The 21,130-nt window shown below is 39.1% G+C and overlaps 1 protein-coding gene across 8 annotated transcripts in view; it reads left to right on the top strand.

Moving 5' to 3' along the window:
- The window catches only part of PJA2 (praja ring finger ubiquitin ligase 2), a 266,911-nt gene that overhangs the window by 38,639 nt on the left and 207,142 nt on the right, over positions 1 to 21,130 (top strand). For 2 of the 8 annotated variants that reach the window (XM_064483003.1, XM_064482993.1), the window contains exon 3: positions 10,432 to 10,521. The exons of the other annotated variants lie outside the window; for them this stretch is intronic. The gene's annotated coding sequence lies outside the window, so the exon portion shown is untranslated. The remainder of the gene's footprint in view (positions 1 to 10,431; positions 10,522 to 21,130) is intronic. 8 annotated transcript variants of the gene reach the window in all.

Here is a 21,130-nt window from a genome sequence, read left to right as displayed (position 1 = left end):
ATGGAGAAGATGGGAGAGGAGTAGTACTGGGAATTCTACCAGCACCAGCCTGTCAAAAGGAAAGGCTTGTCTGGTGTCATGCTTCCATGACTAAGATCCTCTGCATGAAAGAATACTAGAGAATACCAAAAGGTCAAATGCAGAAGAGCATAAAGGAAGAAAAAATAGAACCGGAAGTTTAAGGTGTTTTTCAATTTTCCTTATCATGATTAAAACTGCTTCTGAAACATTGGTAAGAGGGAGGATTGGGAATTTTATCAGCAAGAAAAAAAGTGATTTGGTAAACATGTAAGCAATTAAACATGCGAGATATAACTTTATTATTTGATGTTCATTTCTGGCATTCTTTCTGGGAGAACTAATGACACACTAAAACCTAATTTCTGGAACCAGCTTTTGGAAGCTCAGTTTTTAAATTCTTACTGGTTATTGACAATAAGCAAACTAACTCTTAAGAAGACAGAGAAACCACACATGATCTCCATTTCAACTAGCATTAGGCCTAGAAAAACATTTCATCATAGATTTGAACATTTTAATTTCAGAGATGTGTTTAAAATAAGTGAATAAATCATGTGTAAGTTTAGTTAGCTAGAGAGAAGATTTTAGTATTTGGAAATGTAAGCATAGCGATGAAACAACATCATAGAGCCACCATTTTCCCCTCAGTACCCCGTATATAAATGGGCACTGAAGGGAATAACTTTTGAGAGTTTCCCATATGCCAGACCAGGCTCTGAGAAAAGTTCATTACATGGATTATCTCATTTAATTCTCACAAACAACACTTTCATGGTGTTGTATGTTTCTCAGGAACTGAGAAGTTAAATAACTTAACCGAAGTCACCCACCTCACAGGGACAGAGGCAGGACTGAAACCCAGGCAGGCTGATTTCAGACTCGAGATATGCACAGAGTTAAAAGTCAAGTCCCCTTGTTCAATGAGCAGCATAAAAAATATAGTCCAAGGTCCCCAGTGGAGCCTGTTTAGAGGGAGGATAGGAAAAGGCGGGGAATTGACACCCATCCCTGCTTCACTTCTTACCCCCTTGCTGAATCCTCACAAGAAGCATCAGGCAATCAGGTAGTTTTCTTCTCCGACCCCTCTCCTCGCTTCAAGCAGCATGTTCAAAGCAACCAGAAGGACAGTTGTGGTAGCAGACAGGGACAGTAGTTCAGGAGGCTCTCCTCTGCCTATCACCCTGTGAAGCTGGGTATGTCTCTGACCATAAATACATGAGTTTATTTCTGGGCTCTCTATTGTGTTCCATTGATCAATGTGTCTATTTTTGTGCCAACATCATATTGTCCTGATTACTGTAGCATTGTAATAGTCTGAGGCCAGAGAACATGTTATCTCCAGCTTTGTTCTTTGCTCTCAAGATTGCCTTGGCTATTCAGGATCTTTTGTGATTCTGAGTAAATTTTAGGATTATTTGTTCTAGTTCTGTGAGAAATGTCATGAGTATTTTGATAGAGAGTGCATTAAATCTGTAGATTGCTTTGGATAATATGGACATTTTAACAATATTAATTCTTCCAATCCATGAACACATGATATCTTTCCATTTCTTTGTATCATATTCAATTTCCTTCATCAGTGTTTTATAGTTTACAGAGGATAGGTCTTTTGCCATCTTGGTTAAGTTTATTCCTAGGTATTTTATTCTTTTTGATGTGATTTTAAAGGGGATTGTTTTCTTGCTTTCTCTTTCTGATAGTTCATTATTAGTGTATATTAATCTTGTATCCTGCAACCTTGCTGAAACTATTTATTAGTTCTCATAGTTTTTTGGTGGAGACTTAAGGGTTTTCCATGTATTGTATCATGTCACCTGCAAATAGTGACAGTTTTACTTCTTCCCTTCCAATTTGAATGCCTTTTATTTCTTTTTCTTGTGTGATTGCTATGACTAGGACTTCCAATACTATGTTAAATAGAAATGGTTAGAGTAGGCATGCTTGCCTTATTCCTGATTTTAGAGGAAAAGCTGAAAGCTTTTCACCATTGAATATGATATTAGCTGTGGGTTTGTCATAAATGACCTTTATTATGTTGAGATATGTTTCCCCTATAGTTCCCCCTATACCAACTTTGATGAGAGTTTTTATTATGAATGGATATTGTCTAATGTTTTTTCTCTGTCTTTTGAGATGATCATGTGATTTTTACCCTTACCTTTTTTAGTGTGGTGAATCACACTGATTTGTGAATATTGAACCATAATATTGAGCTATCCTTGCATCCCTAGAATAAACCTCACTTGATCATGGTGTATGATCCTTTTTATATATTGTTGAATTCAGTTTACTAGCATTTTGTTAAGGATTTTTGCATCTATATTCATCAGAGGTATTGGCCTATAATTTTCTTTTTTTGTGTGATGTATTTGTCTGGGTCTGGTATCAGGGTAATATTTGCCCTATAGAATGAATTTGGAAGTATTTCCTACTGTTCAATATTTTGGAATAGTTTGAAGAGAATAGGTATTAGCTCTTTTTATGTTTGGTAGTATTCCCCAGTGAAGCCATCTGGTCCTAGACTTCTGTTTTGCTGGGAGTTTTTTTTAATCACAAGTTCAATTTCTCTACTAGTGATGGTTCAGATTGTTTCTTCATGATTCAGTCTTGGAAGATTGTATGTTTCTAGAAATTTATCTATTTTTTTCTAGGTTGTCCAATTTGTTTGTGTATAACTGTTCTTAGTATTCTCTTAGGATTTTTTGTACCCCTGTGATATTGGTTGTTATCTCCCCTCTTTCATTTCTTACTTTGTTTATTTGGGTCCTCTTTTTTCCTTGATGAGCCTGACTAAAGGGTTATCAGTTTTTTGTTGTTTTTTTTTCCGAAAAGCCAGCTCTTGATTTCACTGATATTTTCTATTATTTTCTTGGGGGGGAGGTAGTCTCTATTTTATTTATTTCCTTGCTAATATTTATTATTTCTTTCTTTATGTTGACTTTGGGCTTTGTTTGTTCTTCTTCTAATTCCTTCAGTTGGTAGGTTAGGTTGTTTATTTGAGATTTTTCTTATTTCTTGAGGTTTACCTGTATTATAAACTTCCCTCTTAGAACTGCTTTTGCTATGTCCCAGAGATTTTGGAAAGTTGTGTTTTTATTTTCATTTGTCTCAAGGTATTTTCTGATTTCCTCTTTGATTTGTTCACTGACCCTTTGGGGTTTTTATTTTGTTTTGTTTTTAGTAGAAACATTTAGTAGTTTTTGTTTTTCGTATTTTTCTTCCTATAATTGATTTCTAGTTTCATACTATTGTGGTTGGAAAAAAATTCTTGTGTCAACTTCTTTGATCCTCATGAACTCACTGAGGTAGGCATAGCAATAATAACATTTCACTTATACATGAAGACACCAAATAGCCTAGAGGTTTCATGTTCCCCTGAGGTGACACAGATATCACGTGGATGAATTGAGGCTGGGAGCTGAGTGTTCTGAAAGTCTAATTTTATGGAGTGAGTATTTGTGATCACCCAAAATATATATGTTGAAATACTATGATGGTTTTAGGAGATTGAGCCTTGGGGAGATGCTAACATCATGAGGGTGAAACTCTCATGAGTGGAATTAGTGACATTATAAAAGATACGCTAGAGAGCTCTTTTGCCTTCTTTGCCATGTGAGGACACAGAGAGAAGATGGCAGTCTATGAACCAGGAAGCAGGGTTTCCTAAGACAATGAGTTTGCTGGTGCCTTGATCGTGTACCTCCCAGTCTCCAGAACTGAGACATTTATTTCTGTTGTTTGTAAGTACTCAGTCTATGGTAATTGGTTATAGCAGCCCAAATGGATTAAAACAGTTAATGTTCTTTCATTATTTCTTCCTATCTTTTAAAGAAAGTATCATGTAGGATATTCATGAATCTATATGACAGAAATAGATGAGGTAATGGATGTGAGGAAGGGAGCAGAGCAAATGGTGAACTCCATTTCCAGGAATAAAAGTCACAGAATGAGTAGGCTAGGAGGCAGTTACTGTTGAAACTTCCAAAGAGGCAGTCAAGGAGGGGCCAGAAGGGAATAGGCGTAGACATTTTTTTTGACATTTCAGTAAAGACCAGAACAAATTTTATATACTGTGTAAAAAAAGTCTTTTATGTTTCCAACTCATTCATTCATTCATTCAACACACACGTAGTGAGTACCTAACATGCTCCAGGCAAGGGGATCAAAGAGTGAGCCACATAGATACAGGAGAGCTGGATACCCAGAACTTATGGTCTGGTGGGGAAATACCACTGTTACTTATTATTCATGCTTGTCCTGGCTCTCCTCACAGCAGCTGGCAGTTGGGGGAGCAGCTAATTTGCGTAAGTTTGCTGATTCATGGTGTAAGTAGTCCCACCCATGGCTGATAGGAAGCTGCTAAGGTGATGTCAGCTGGCTCACAAAATTCCTGAAAATTTTACAAGCAGCTCTCCAGGCTCATCATGCCACTGAAACTATTTCCCATCTCACTCACCCTACTGTTACATACTTAACAGCTGGAATTTTATTCCTTACAAATTCTAAAGGATTTTAAAACTAGGAGTGTGTCTTCAACACTAGGAAAGTAGCATCAAAGTTGGGAAACTGTAAGGTAGTTTGGGTTTTTGCCCAGAGTGACAGAAGTGAGGGCAGGGGAATCCGGCAACCCTACAAAGCATGTCTGTGGAACTCTGCCAGATGGAAGAAATGCTGGAGCACTTCTGGAGCCTGCTAAAGATCTAGAAGTTCACCCCCACTGCAGGACAGGGACAACTTCAGTTAAGTCTGATTTCTCCATAGCTTAGCTTTGTTCCTTCAGGCCCATTTTCTCATGTAAGATCCTTACCTGAGATATGTAACATGGTGATCCATGAATATGGGTCAGTGGATCACAGTGGTCTGCATTTTGCTGAGACTGTTATCTCTAAAATTGTTAAAAGATGGTTTGGATAGAGAGCAGGAGCTAAGTTCAGGGGGCGAGAAACTTGCCTGGAGAGAATGTAAACAGAAAACAGAGTGGGGAAAACACCACAGCTTCGTGAATCTTGCATCATAATTTTGCCTGGGGCTAGTGAAATATGCACATTTTGAGCTATCAGCAGATAGAAAGTGGTAATGCTAATAAAATCAGGTCAGAAAATAAAGTAAGGTAACTTGGAAGGATTTCTTACCTCCTATCTTTTCTAATAACCCTGCAAAAGACATTTGACGGCAAATAAGAGTTTACAGCTGTTATGGCTCCCATAGAGATTAAAGGCTAGTCTGGCAGTACTCTGCAGTACTTAGCAGCATGTGTGAGATTACTCATGGAAATGCTTCTCATTTTGTGCATTTTATTTATTTTTATTTTTTTAAACTATGGTATGAGACTGAATCCTTTCTAGATGCAGTGAAGTGAAACTCCAGATTGCTTTCCAGTGATAGTACAAAATTTTCTGCCCACTTAAGGAAGGAAAAACATTGCAAGTGATGTTTGATACTACATCAGAATACCTGAAGACCTGCTTAATAGGAAATTATTTATGTAATGATTGAAGGTGTTTGATAATCAGAAAATGTTACAAATCCATAATGAGAAACTGGTCAAGTGAGTTGAGGTGAAAATGTATTTACTTCATTTATTAATGCAGAATGTATAAACAAGACTCAGTACTTTACTACTTTTACTTGATAAATAATAACTGAAAAAAACCCCAACAATCTGGATATGATTGGATTTCACTCTAGTCACCTCAAGGATGATCCCATGTCTGTAACAGAAACTCAAAAGATGGTGGTGAAGAAAGAAAAGTTCATTTTCACTGTGATATTAATGGTCTCAATGTTTCAGTACAATAGTTTATCACTATCTATTTGCCAGTAATATCCACATAATGTTCAACTGGTTAAATAATACAGCTAATGTGTACAGGCTTTGCTGAAACAATACATTGTAGGAAATTTTGGGTAAACTGATGACTTCTAAAATAATGCCTTGAATAATAAATTCATTTGCAAGAAAGTATATGTGAATATACTTCAGTGCATAACCCTGTCCATTTTCTAATTCTTGATTATAGGACTTTCTTTCCTTTTCCGTCTTCCTATCATTGGGAATTACAGTTTGACAATATAACAAATGGACATCAGAATTTAGTAGGTACTTCTTTTAGAAGCTAGATTTTTCTCTTCTTCATAGATTTATTGCTAAACCATCCCCAACTCTTACCCCAAATGACATTGAGTTTCAATACTTAAATAAACTAAGTTCATAATTAAAATTAGAATAAAAACACCTACACTAAAGAATCAGAAACCTACAAAAAATATAGCTCAACAAATTAACTCTAGGTCTATCTTAACTCTTTTCCCAATTTTTGCTTCCTTTAAATTATAAAATCAATATAAAACCAATGTTAAAGAAAAATTTGAAAAACTAAAAAAATCAACTGTCATCTTGGATGCCAACAAAATTATTTTCAGCTGTGCATTTGCTACTATATTCTTCAGTCCAAGGTATATACATTTCACATAGTTGCAATTAAAACACATACTCAAATTGTATTACTTTGATTATATTCTTCAATGTTTGTTAGTAGTTATTTGCTGTTTTTTTCATTATTGAATATCCAATAAGTACCCCAAACAGTGCATAGCATATAGGAGGTGTCATAAGTAAATACTTTCATAAAAGGTGGCAGAAATGTCAAAGTGCCCAGATGCTCTTAAAAAGGCAGTATGTACTATGTTTTATACCAAACTGGATCCCCTCAGGTTCCAGGCTGAGCAGAGCAGCAGTTGTTTGGGAGACAAAGTGTGAGATAATGAATCACTCTATCCTTTTCACTTTTCTTCTGAAATGTTTCAAGTCTCTTAGGCAGGATGCCCCAGCCTCAGGCCTGAAATGAGCTTTGAGTTCCACTAGTATGACCTTGGACTTGTTGAAGACTGTGCATGCCATTGACCTCTATGATTGCAGAGGGACAGTTCCAGATTGCAGTTCCTTTGCAACTAGTTTTTGCTTTCCTCTGATAGTGAGATTAAGTAGTCCACACTCTTGGTAGCTAAACAGGACAGTTGATGGGAGAGGCAGGTCACAGGTGAGGGCCAGCATAGCTAGGAGAAATCCCCATTTCAGTGTGCAGTAGCATGGGAGATAAAGAAAGGCTTCACCTGAATTCACCTGGGCCACAGTTTCCCATTGTCAATGTAACTCTCTTCTTCAAGGTGGTCCCCTGTGGAGGCTGCCCAGATTCCAGGTGTATGAGTATACTGTAGTCATGGACACAAGAACAGTTCTGTACACTTTCTCCCATTGCCTGGTTCACAATTAAAGGTGTACATAATAAAGTTGATAAACTGTGCTGGTAACTTTCTGTTGGACAGAATAGCTCAAGAGCATCTCAAATACCATCTTATTGGACCGACCAAATTCATGCAATCTTTCTTGGTTATTTAGTGGAAAAAGCCTGGACTTTGGATTTAGACAGGTCGGGGTTCAAATTCTGGCTCTGCCACTAATACATGGCTTATGGGACTTAAGTCACATGAATGAATTTCTTAGTGTCTGAGTGTCCCATCTTGGAAAATGGGGAGAGTAATTCCAACATTGCAGGGGTTTCTGAGTATTAAATAAGACTATTGGAAGTAGTGTGAATAGCATATGGTAGGCACTCAATCAGTCTGAGTTTTCCTTTCCTTTCTAGAGATTAGCTAAAGCCCTGGGACAATCTGATTCTTTAAGCACAACCCTTTGTTTTATTAGGGACAGTGGTCTTCTAGTTTTAAGATAATCATAGAAAATAGAAGACTGCAACCATTTCAGAAATGTTAAAGGTTTTCAAGAAGTCTCTAGTGACCACTGTAACTTTGTAATTATATGAGATCAATTTGGAGACTTGACTCTCCTTACTACCCTGTTTGCAGCTGATCTAATAGAACACTAGTTTCAACCAGAAGACAGATCCTAAGCTTTCCTTACACACAAAAAGCAGCCTGACAGCGAATCCCACCGAGCTCAGATTTCCACTGATAGAATTCAACTCTAGACATAAATTACATGGTGCTTACAAGGCAAATGAACCACAATCTATCAAGATGGAATCACCAAGCTTGCACCTCACAGCCAAAATGGATGTGACTGAAACAAGTTTCTTTGCAGATTCTTATTTTGGATTCTGACATTTTCCGACAGTTTGTTTGAAAGATTCCTAAAGTAACTGAAAAGTAATTGTATTTTTTGGCAACATAGAATTCCTAGGAAAGTACTTAAAATGCAGCAGCTGCTGCATAGAAAGAGGAGACTGCTTGATTATAGATATTCTGCTAGAGAGTTAAAAGTATTTTTGTACACCGAAGAACTGCAACTTAATTATCTTACATTAGACAATAACATCTTCTTTGGATTCAAGAGAAAATGCTGATTATTTACCAGTCTACCAAAAATTCTTGACCAGCTTAGTCTTCACAGAATAAATAACATCAGGTCCTTAAGAAAACGAGTAAGCGTATGCAGTTATCAAACTGATCCTTTCCCATCTGATAGATGAAAAATTGTATCAGCTACTCTGCCAGGCGTGAGCAGGTCCTCAGCGCTCCTCTCTGGCTTTCCTATGAGTCTCTGTAGGAGGCAGGTGCTCGGATTGGCAACTGGCATCCTGGCAGCTGATGTGGGTTCCTTATCATGTCTGCAGCTACCCAGGGATGCACTTATTACCACACCTCCTTCAGGTGGTGGTCCAGATGGTCTTCACACTGCAGTGTAGATCAGGGAAGGGCTGGAGACAGGACAGCAGTGGCTGGGTATGTGGTGTGGGCCCTGTTGTGTGTCAGGCTGTAAAAAGGAGACCAGGTGCAGAAATGGGCCTCCTTTGTACTGCTTCCTCTCCTCCCCTCAGCATCTATTCACTGGGGACTGTAGGGCACCTGTGGGAACGCTTCACTTTGGCTATGTGCTGCAGGAGGAGACAGACAGGCAGGCACCCTGCTTTAGCCTTCAGGTCACTCTTTCCTATCACCAGTGCATAAACAGGTGGAAGACAATAACCTATAGAACTCTTTGGCAAAAGCATTGTTTATTGAATTATCTGTATTAAAATAATTTATCTGTTTTGCTGGACATGTGGCTCACTGACACACCCTTAAATCCCTGACATACCAATTTCTTTTTTATTTTCTGAATTATTCTGAATTTTACTATAAAATTGATTGTGCCCTTCATCAGGTGACACATCTTAGCAACCATTCTTTTGGCCTGACCAGAAACTATTTTCTCCACATAGGAACTTATCAATAAATTTGATGAATTGCTTTAGCATTCATTCATTCATATGGTGAATGAATTATTGAATATCTATTCCATTACAGGCATTATGCTATGTGTCTAGGAGTGATAAAGAAAAATAAAATGTTCCTGTTCTCAAGATGCTTATAGTCTGGAGTGCATTTCCCAAAGTATGTTTCAGAGAAAACATGTTCCTGCAGTTGCTTCACTTCCTTCTCTCTCTAAGTCTCTCCCTCTCTCTCTCTCTCTCTCTGATCAAACATATTTGGGAAATGCTATACACAAGATACATTAACATATTAAAAGCTCTGGGTGTTTAGTGGTAAAGAATCCTATTTAATTTTAGTTAATTCAGGTAAATTTGGATATACATTTTGTTAATACCTATTGACAGTCCAAGAAACTAGCATGTCTCAACCAACCAGTGGGAGGTGCTTTTCCGAACATCTTTCCCATTCTGGTGGAAGGAAGAATTCGAGGAAAACCCTAAGATGTCAGATTTCCCAGATAGGTTATTGAATTTGGAGTTTTAAGGGAGAGAATGTGTATTATATATTTGAGAGAGTTGTGTGTGAGTTCAAGTTATACATTATTATCATTTATATAATTACATTTAAAAATTCTCACCTTTTACAAGAAAGGTTTAAAGGATCGTCACAACAGATCACCTTTCCTTGAAACTTTATCCTTGTGCTTCAGTGGTTTCCTCCTAATTTTGTAAGTCTCCAAACACTGTAAAGTATCTGGGGCCTTTGTTGTAATTAACAAAATCTCAGGAAGATCATATGTTTAGTTGCCTGGCATGAGTTGGAAGCAGACCTCCCCATCCTTTGAGGAAGGGGGGACAAGGCTTACTGTTTTCTAATGCCCTGACCTCATGGAGGGATTCCTGATAGCATCTGGCTCTGTCACTTTTCCTGCTTGAAATAGTCTTGAGCAGCTGCCCCTCACAGCAGGGTGGCTGCAAGTAACTGGCTGGGGATCCCTGTTGTAGATGACAGCTGCAGGGTGATTTTGGTCATAGCTGCCAAGAGGCAGAAGTTGAGTGGAAACATTATAGAATTTTCATTATTCATTGTGGCAGTATGTTCCTGGCCAAACAAAGAGGGCACTAGTTGAATGCAGGGGAGAAAATAATTGGATCATCCACTTTCTCGAAAGCCTCACTGATGCCCTTTCATTGCCAGAAAGTGGAACAAGCAAAACAAAACTGAAGACATGTGGAATATTTCCTCCCTGGCCTATTCTGCCTGTTTATATATCCTTGGCCTGAGAAGGTAAGTGTTGATAATACTGCTCCTACTACTAACACCTACCATTTATGGAATACTTACTAGGTACCAGACACCATCATCTGAAACCCTGATCTGAATTTCTCCTCCCTGCACACTGTGAAGTAGCTGCCTTTTTGTAAATGAAAAAAAAGTTGTTGAGCGGTGTATAACTTGCCCATGGTTGTGTAGGTAGCAGCTTGTGAGACAGAGACTCAAACTTCCTGGAAAGTCCATGCTATTGACTGACAACTGAACGCAGCTGTTGTTTAAATAGACATGGCTTTTCCCAACACTCTCATCAGATCACAATAGTAGTACAAGGTGGTATTTCGAAGCAAAGGTGAACAATGAGAAACAAATTTAGTGATCGAATTCCATTTTTGAATGCTAAATTTCAGTGTAAAAACTGCCTCTTGGTAAATAAAGCCAAAGATATTAAGTAATCTTTGTGGACATGAAAAGGACTACCCAATACGTCCCAATTTCATAGCTTCCTTTAAGGTAAAAGTGACTTGATTATTGTTTCTGTATCTCAAGCACCATCTTGTCCCCTGACTGCACTGACTGAAATGAGGATCAATCAATCCCTAGTCCCCCATGGACAGGACAGGGTAAGGAAGTGGAATATATATGTGATTTGGGCCTGAAGTTTGTGGAATACGGTCATTATGTGATGCAGATCTTGGAAACGGTGTGATTCCCGTGGAAATGGAAAACCATGTGAGGAAATGCTGTCCGGGTTTCCATCCATGTTGAAGGTGTTGTATTGGTGCTAAGAAGTGCATTTCTTAGGAGTGCTTTTTTTGTCTGAACATATCTTAGGATTTTCTTTATGGCTGCTCAAAGATTTTCTTTTCCTTCTTTTAGAGATTAAAAAGGTATTTTTATTTTTAAAGAGCTCAGTTCCAGTGTGAGAAATACAGTGATGCCCTGTTCTCTCACACAGCTCTCAGAGAAAAGAGAGATTGGAGACTATCTATTCATCTTCCAGCCACTAGGGATGGGTTGATGGAGGTATCAGAAGGTCTTTAGGGGACTTTTTGACTGAGAGATTCTTACTGAACTCAGGTTCAGCTGCTCCCCACTCAAAAGCCAATAATTTGAGAGGCAAGTGTCAGTAGAAAGGAAAGGTACTTTACTCAGAAAAGCCGGAAATCTGGGGGAATGGTGGGCTCCTGTCCAGAGACCATCTCTCAAGATTCTGCTCAACCATGACTGTTTTTAAAGGGAAAAATGTGGGGAAGAATCTGAGTGATTCATCGAAGCAGAAGGTTGGTTCTGTATCATTATTCATTGTGTACAGACTGGCTGACTCTTTAGATGTTATCTTGCCCTATGATCTACCTGTAGGATTGCTAAGGGGCTTTTGAGGGTAGAGAGCGAATCATTCTTTAACTGCTTAACTCTTCATTCTTCTTTTTTATCTAGGAAAAGAATCAACTGGTTAGACACGGCATGATGTGTATTCAGGAGCACAGAAGTCTGGAGTTAGTTTCAATTGCTTGGTGATCTCATTCCTATAATTAGGTTCTTTTGAGGTTAGAGGGGGACAGAAATGAGCAAACAGGAAAGGGGCAAAAGAGCTGCTTTTAATTCCTCACTGTCAAACACTCCATTTCTATGGGATTAGGGGCAAAGCTCCATCTTCTGTAACATCTTCATGCTGATATAGGGCGCCATGTGCTTGGAGTGGAAGATGTTGGCGTGGGTCTGTAGCATCTCTTTGCTGACAATTTTAGTTGCCCACTTACATACACAGGCAAAGCAAGCTACAATTTTTTTGATGCCCACAGACGTATTGATTATCGTGAGCAATAATTTTCATCCTATTCTCTTGAGGCCAGTCCTCGGAATTGTGTGAGCCACAGATTCAGTGCTGCTCAGGATGGAGCAGCTTTTGTCTTGTCCACAGTCTGGCCATCATATAGTTAACTTTTTCCTCTCATGGCAGTTATAGTACCTGTAAAACAATTTAGGAACGTGCACTGGACAGAGTCTGTGACTCTATTGTCCTGATCATTAACTGCTCGGTTTTGTACTCGGGGCGGTGGGGGTGGAGGTGCAGTGCTGGAGCATTCTGCTTGGTTCCGAGATCAGAAATTACTTCTCTGAAATTGTGAGGTGAGGGGCTCGGTCCAGATGTAATTGTGTTTTTCTCGTCCTCACAGTTCTTACAGTTCATCCTGATTTCTTCATCGCCAAATTTTGACATAGAAGTTTCTTTTTCGATAAGGCTGAATGGTTGATGCTGTTGCTCACCATTCTCACTGCAGCCAGTGCTAAGGTTTGGTCAGTATTTGAGATAAACTTTTATTAGAGTGTTTCCATTACAATGCTTCAAGGCCATTACGTCAAAGAATGAGATACATTCATCTTGTTCTGATTTAATTGCAGAAAGGGGGGTTGGTTTTATACGCTATAAAGCCACTTTCAGGGAAGATAGAGCTTCAAATCTATAGTTACAGGGTTTCATTTTGTTGAAACCTTCAGTTTCTCCTAGCACTGCTGAAATTATAATGCAGTTTCACTTTATGAGGCTCCTGCAATGGTGGCTACAGTCGCTGCCTGGTTTACTAAATTGACAATATGAAGTGCTGGGAGCCAGCTCAGCCGGCTTCACAGCAGCAGTTCACAGGATTTGCACGCCCTGCCTTAGAAGGCCGCTTCATAAAGGTTCGTGCTGCTGCCCAGGGAATTTCTCAATCCTCCTTGACCATGTTGCCTTTTTACCTAACAACAGCTCCCCAGGTCCCCCTCCCCCATTTACTGTGTCAGCCTTAAATCCTTGACAAGGTGCTCTGATGAACTAACCACCTCTATCTGCATCTCTTAAGCTTTTCCTCACTCTCTTAGCCCAGGTCAGCATCTTGTTGGCCACTTGGCAGAGGATAGACATCTACCAGGTGAAAAGAAGTCATTGTCCTAGCCATCTCTAATTCAGCCAGTGTGTTTACCTCTAGTTCTCCCCAGGCTCCATGGACTCTCGGAGAGGGGCTGAGCTGAGGCAGCCACCACTGCAAGGACCTTGAGCACGATCCTGCTCCCTGACTGCACTGACTGAAATGAGATCAGTCAATCGCTAGGCCACTGAGTCACTGAAACAATTACCTTTTTTTCCCCCAGGAGAACTTTTCTCTTGAAGACAAAAGTGATGAGCAAACAAGTACCAAAACACAGAACCTGCCAAGTTTAAGACCTTCGTCCTGGCCTTTTCTACTTCAGAATTGATGTTTCCTATCCAGTGTTTCTAGCCACAGAGGTCATTTTCCTCAGATTATGAAAAAAGACGATTGCCATACATCAGAATAATCAGTTCCACTCCTCTCCCAAGTTTCTCTTAGCACATTTCTAACAAGCACCCAGGAGAAACCCGTTCCAAATTCATCATTAATCATAAGATAGCAAAATTATGCATTCTACAAATATGTCAGATGTTATTTCCATCTAGGTATTAAAAAGGGGATTCTTTTTTCCTATCTCCTCTAAACATGAGACTTCACATTTTGTTTCATTTAGCGGGGGTATGCTCACACTTTAAAGTTAGCTTTCTTCTATCCTTTGCATCAGCTGAACCCCAACTCTTTCAGAAGATTTTCTTTGGTGTCAAGCCTGGCTCTAACTCCTCTTTATTGTACTCCAATTTGTTGGTCCCAGTAATGGAAGAACTTCTAAAGATGTCTGTGTCAGTTCTTACTTCATTCCTATAGATAATCAAGGGGGTCCATCATGTAATGCATATTTGTGTTCATATATTTGATCAAGGTTGTCCTCTCCTTAAAGACAAGGGCTGTGTGTATTTAACAGTCTAGAACCGTGACATGTATAACTGGAAACTTTACTATTTAATGACAAGGATGTGGAGTTTAACAATTAGGAAGTACCTTGGTCATACTTGGAGTCAATTCTTCAGAATAATGTATATTTCTTTTTTGGGCACAATAGATTGACTCCGGGAAGTTAAGACATTTAGAGAGAATGTCATTTGGAAAAGGAAACATCAAAAGGGCTTCTAATGAGAATCTGGGTCAGATATATCCCTTTTATAAAATTCCATAATATCTATACCTTTTTATGGCAAATATTACTTTGTATTTTAAATTATAGCTGAAGGTACAGACACAGGATGCCTGAGGGCAGGATTACTATAGAAACCATCTTGATATATTCCTCATATTCACATAGGCACCAAGTCTCGCAAATATTAAGTACTCAGTGAACTTCTGAATTAATGGAAATGTGGTGGGCTGTGGAGCTGGGATAGAAGGGGTGCTGATGGAACTGACCTTATGTGATATACTGTCTGTATAGTGGGTTTGGACACCCTTTCTACACGTCAGGGCCCCTTATTACACTCTCTTGTTCCCTTCACCCCCTCCCTCATCTCCATCTGAAGAATCATTTGAAGACCTCAGGGTGTAAGAGAGCAGGACAGACCCCTCCCCCATATCTTCTGCATCAAATGATGCATAGACAGAACTTAGAATATGATACTGGAGGAGTAAACAGGTAACATTATCCTTCAAACAGCTCTTCATAGAAGCTGGTGTTAGGCACATCAATACTCAGCTCCCTAAAGAGAGCCTGAAATGAAGTGGTCTTGTCGCTACTAAGTCATTGGCTTTGGAAACCATGCAGATGAATAAGGGATAAGGATATTTTTTTGATGAAATTGGGGCAAATTTTCCTCTATGTGGAAGATCAGGACAGTTTTTTCATGAAAGGTCACTCCTGAATCAGAATAAGAAAACCATTCTCTCAGCACAAACCCTTACTCATTTTCGGAGAGCAGGGAGAATAGGCAGGGAGACACTGAATTTCTCAAAAAATAAAATAAACCCTGCAAAGCCATAGTAGTGTAAATTTCTCAAAAGGTAACTTTTAAGTATGTCTTTCTTTTATGTTTTAAGAAGTTTCAGTATGTGTCTTGATGTGCCTGCACTTGCATTTTTATTTCTGGGGGGATGAATGTTGACCCTGACTTCTGTGTGCCTCTTCTCCTCTTCCCAGGATAACCTAAATAGGTAATCAGGAGCCCTGTCTCTGAGCTGACAGTTGGAACATCATCCTCACCACTTTGTATCCATTCTGTTCAAACAAATGGACCATTAATTTGAAGCATGGTATTTTGGGAAGTTAAATAAATCTATGGGAGAGCACTTAAAATTAATGTTAAGAATTATTGTCAGAGGACCTATTTTCCTCCAACCAAAGTTTATACATCAGCAGACCATGCAAGTCATGATGGGGCATGAAGCCAGTTTCTCATGCTTTCAAACTTTAGTGCTAACAATAATCTTGAATTTTATGTTTATATACACATGCACTCTGCCCAATTTGGCTGCTGTTTCCTAAAAAGCTGCTGAGTGTATGCCTGGCCAATGACTCTAGGCATGGCCTGAAAAGAAAAGAAGCCTGGGCAGATAAAAGCTGTAGTCCCCAAAGCGAAAATTAACATTCAAAAACCCTTTCTGACATCTACCTTTATAATTAAATCAAATATATTAGGGAAGGGAAGAACATTTTGTGGATGAATCCTTTGCTATGTTGAGAATATCTTGCATTCCTAAGAATAGGAGTTAGTTCAAAACCCTTGCATTTGGTGCCTCAATTTAAGCATAGGATTTACTTAACTCTTGTTGTCTTTAAAATTTCACTTTCCTTAGAAGGGAACTTTTCAAACTAACTTAATTGTCCTTTCTTAATTGACTCTTCTTAGCAATGTAAATGTAGTGGAAAAGATTAGGGATGTCTCTATTAATATCAAATAATCAAAACAGACTTTCTTTTACCCATCTTTATAGTGGTCCCTTGGTATCCACTGGGAATTGGTCCCAGGAGCCCTTCAGATACCAAGATCTAAGGGTTCTCATATCCCTCATATAAAATGGCATAGTATTTGCGTAAACCTATGCACATCTACCTGTATACTTTAAGTCATCTTTAGATTATTTATAATACCTAATACAATGTAAATGCTATGTTAACAGTTATAAATACAATGTAAATACTATTGAAATAGTTGATGGCATATGGCAAATTCCAGTTTTGCTTTTTGGAACTTTCTGGTAAAGTTTTTTTATACTTTAAATCCTCGGTTGGTTGACTCAAAAGATGTGGAACCCAAAGATATGGGGAGGGGGACCACTGTACCTTTCCCCCTGCTTTATTTTCAACCAAACTTTGGTATTGATTTTAGCTACTGCCAGAGGATAGGTGTGGGACAACTGAAGAAAATGCCTGACTTTTTCCTCTGCTTTAATTCTTCCCTCAGGAGAAGGTGGCTTGTGCCCTCTAGACCTTGCAGGATTGTACCTTCTTCTTTCCCCACTACCCCCTACAGGAATTTGTATGTTCCCTAAAAGTTGAATAAGTGTTTTAAAGCAAGCACTGTGATGCTTGAGACTTAAAGACGAGCCCATTATGAGTTGAAAAGAATTCCCAGCTGTGTTTTCACTAGTCCCAGATCCCAAAAGCAGCAGTCAGTGCGCAGGGGACTCCATTTCTTAAGCCCTGTATGTATATGTATATTTGCACATCAGTGTGCATGAATGCGTGAATTTGAAGCAGTTGGAAAGCCCTAAACCTTAGAGATGAATTAATTTTCTTTGTGAGACAGACCTGAATATCTACAAGTACAAAGTAAATACATCATACTTGTCTGTTTATTAAATTGTAAAGATTCTCAGCATGATTTCAAACATTAGGGGCATCAAACGAAATCAAAAGCATAGGTCTTCCTGTCAGAGCAGGTAAGGGCATGAACACAAAGAAAGTAATTCAAGATAGGTCGAGAAGTATCAACATATATTAAAAAAAAGTGCAATGAGGTTTAAAGTAGATGCAAGGTTAGTGAATAAAGGAATTCCTCTCTAGCCTGGAATAACATAAAGTCAGTCTGAATTTCCTCCTTACTAGGAGAACTGATTCTCATAAATATATGTGGAATTTCCTCTTAAGATTGTGCATAAGCAAGGGAGAACTAATTAAACTGAAATGAAAAGGAGAGTTTGGAAATGAGGTGTAGAGAGAAGTCACTGTTCTTCTAAACTAAGAAAATTAACACTTTGGGTATCCATCACTTTTCACTGGATTAACAGCCAATGAAGCTCAGAAGCCTAATCCAAAGACGAAGTCAGGTTTAAAGGAACACTGTCTCCAACTTTCTTACACGGCACTTATCTGATAACCTGTAAAGTCCATCATTTACCACTTTGGTCAAAAGTATAATCAGTTAAAATAAAAGCATTAGACCTAATATGCCCATCATCAGACATGATGCCACTTGTGTCTCCACCTGTAGTCCTCATCATTTGGCACTGACCGTAACCCATGTTGGGTTTCTGAGTGCCTGACTGAATGACTTTAGATTTCTGTACTGAACTTTGAATGCCAATTTCCCCCAGCCCTGGACTTAATTTTTGCTCTCTTTGTTTACCGCTCACCTGAAGTCATCATTATCTGCCAGTTTAGGAGCTTTTGAAACCTTGTCCTCCATGGGATCATTCACATCCTCCTTGAAAACCCCAATAATACATGAACAGAGGCTTAACACTAAAAGAGCCAACAACAAGTAGCAGGGAAAAATCATAGCACAGGCAAAAATGACTGAATGTCTGAATGTCCTCAAAAAACCTGGGCAGGACGGAAGAGGAAGAAGGCAGTTTGGGAAAGGCGTTGCTGTGGCTAGAAAGACGGGGACAATGTTTCAGCCTTAATTGCCCACAATTTTCTCTGCATTCATTATGCTCATTCACAAGCCTGGTATTATTTTGATGTCATTATTCTTTGGATGGCCTTGTTTTTATTTTTCAGAATACAAGAAAGGGACAAAAAGAATTTCATTACCAGCCTGTCAGGCAAGCTGTTCTCTTCTCAGAGGGAGAGAGTGGTTGAATCTATGTCAGCAGAACTTTTCATTTCACACGTTTTCCCTGGAGCTAGAAAACCAGTGTCGAGGGTGTGACTTGCAGTCACCTTTGTCCTCAATATCGACAGTGGGGTCAGACTTGAGGTCTGATTCCTGAGTCCGTGTTGGGCCACAACTTCTTGGCAGCAATCTTATGATGAAAGGAAAACACGCAGCCGACTAGGATTTAGAGCTTTGCTCAAGGTCAAAAGGGGCACCTTTGCGTAACAAGCTTCCTATGAAAAGCCCAGGGCGCCAGCAGAATCAAAGCTATTTGTTAAGGCATATCAGGCAGCCAAGAGCATCCATTAAGCACTGTTTGTGGAGAATTTAGGGAATTAAAATGAAATAGAAGATATGGCCCCTTCCTTTTAGGAGTGTGAAATCTAATGGAGGGAATAAAATACACGGGCAAGAAAATGGGACACTTACAAATGAAAACAGATAGGAACACGTACAGGATAGCAGCAGAGACGTGCAAAGATGGTCATTGTTAATTGGACATGTAGAGAGATATATACTATTGGCCTAAAACAGCCTGGGAGTGACTGAAAAAAAAAAGTCTGTGTAACCTTCACAGTGTGAAAAAATGAGATTTTAAGAAAGATGTTTCAGCCTCAGGTGAGACCACTTTGATGACCCACTCCCCCTGCAGGCTCCTTATCCTGTGCATCTCCCTCCACTCTGTGTGGTGATGAGAATGACTAGACCTTATGCAAAAAATGAAATAGAGGAGAGGAGTCAGATACTTGGGGTGGGGTGGAGAGGGGGTTAAAAGAATGTGAAGGAGGGGCTCCATAGAAAATCTGCCAACAATTGATAGGTTAGACATAAGCAGCTCCCCAGAAGGCTAGAAATTTGTCCCTGTACCTACAGGTGAGGCATAGGGACAAGCTAGCCTGAATAGATACGCTTACCACACCTTGGATTCTGTCCAGTAGATTAGATGACTTGAATCTAAGGCAAAGAACTAAGACTAGTTTTAGGGATTCTTGGTGAGAAGAATTTGCCTGTTTGAGGGAGGGAATAAACCACTATGTTGTATTACCACACCCCGTCCCTGGTCTGTAGACACACTCAGGTCTTCCAGAGTGGAAGATGAAGTCAAGGCAAGCCATGAAGGATCAACCAATCCACTGTCCAGTAAGGCCATCTGACTGTCCCACCTGCTCCCTTCCTTGGATGAGGTGGAAGGCCCAGGTTACATGGATGTGGATGTATACTAAGTAGATAAGGTGTGTGACAGAGAGAGGAACTGACTTGATAAGGGACGCTTACAGAGCACCGGGAGCACAACTTAACAGACTGAACTTTGGTTGCCTTTGCTGATGTATTGACCAAAACCGTTCTGTACAGTTTGCTCAGCAGGTTGGCTTTCAGTGAACAAACATAACAGATTATGCTAAAAATCTGTGGTAAACCATACCACTTCATACTTGCATTGGAATTTCATCCTAAACATGATGCTTTATCCAGTGTGCTAACCTCCAGGTATAAGCTTCAAAGGAGAAGAGAAGGCCTACAGTTTCTCAGATCTCCCTCTTATCTAGGTGTCCCCGTGAAATAACATTCTTTGTCCTAAAATGGTATTAAGTGTCCCATGAACCCTCTCCAACAAGCTTCCATTTCCACAAACCCTGCCTCATAAACCTTCACTGCTTTGCACCAGAGCAGGTAAGGATTCTGATTATGGCAAAAAAAAAAAAAAAAAAAGTATATGTTAACTAGTTGCTAAAAGTATTATCCAATTTATCTCCAAGTAAATGTCCCACAATGACTTCAGGGACAGGGTTCTTTCTCTCCTTTTGACTTTTTATACAAAATTCTTTTAAACTGCAAGCATAGATTAAAATTTCCATCAAATATAATTAGAAAAGGTGTCCTGAAAGAATTATACATACATTCTTGAAAAGTCGTACCTATCACTACTCCATTTTATAAATTATTTCTTTAAAAATTATGTTTTCTCTGTGATATTTGCATTTCAGAAAGCAAATTTAAATTAATCTTTTCTTCACTAGGAATACTGTAGGGTAAAGAACTTACACTAGCAATGAATGAGTGTTTTGCAACCGTGCTTTTGCAAAAATGAAATATTACAAGTGACATTAGGAATAATGAATTGCAGAACAGTAGTGGTGGAAATCCTGGAGCTCTGTCATGGGAGGGTTAGAGTTACCACAAACTTCCCTTCTTATCACTAGCAGCCTTCAACCCACTGTGTGAGTGAGAGCTTTGAGCTCAAGTGAGGGCCCTGCATCACCATGTGGAGAACTGTGTGTGCAGAGTGGGTGTCAGGAAGTAGTCCAGAATCCAGACAATTTTCTTCATGATTAAAATTTCTTGCTAACAATTTATAGATGAATTCACAAAAGGTTACTTCTACAGAGAGCAGGAGGGAGATAACTATGAAAACAGGACAATCACAATTCACCACAGGAACATTTGCCAACATAAAATTTTGGTCCAAGGTACGTATATTAAGCTGTGGATTACAGCCTGTAGTATGACTGTGACTATCTACAATTAGTTGAAAGGAAATAATTTTTTAATTAGGATTGCCACTCATCTAGAGCCTAGGGTTAAAAAGTAGGAAAGGGAAAAAGAAAGGGAAAAAAACCCAAAAACCTCTGCACACCAATTTCATGATCTTTTTTATTTTAATGCTCAGCCAGGATAAAGTAGCTCTAAGAAAATGAGATCTAC

Source organism: Camelus dromedarius, chromosome 3, assembly GCF_036321535.1.
Source record: "Camelus dromedarius isolate mCamDro1 chromosome 3, mCamDro1.pat, whole genome shotgun sequence".
NCBI lineage: Eukaryota > Metazoa > Chordata > Mammalia > Artiodactyla > Camelidae > Camelus > Camelus dromedarius.
The sequence above is the reverse complement of the archived record's forward strand: the minus strand, read 5'-3'. Positions and strand labels throughout refer to the sequence as shown.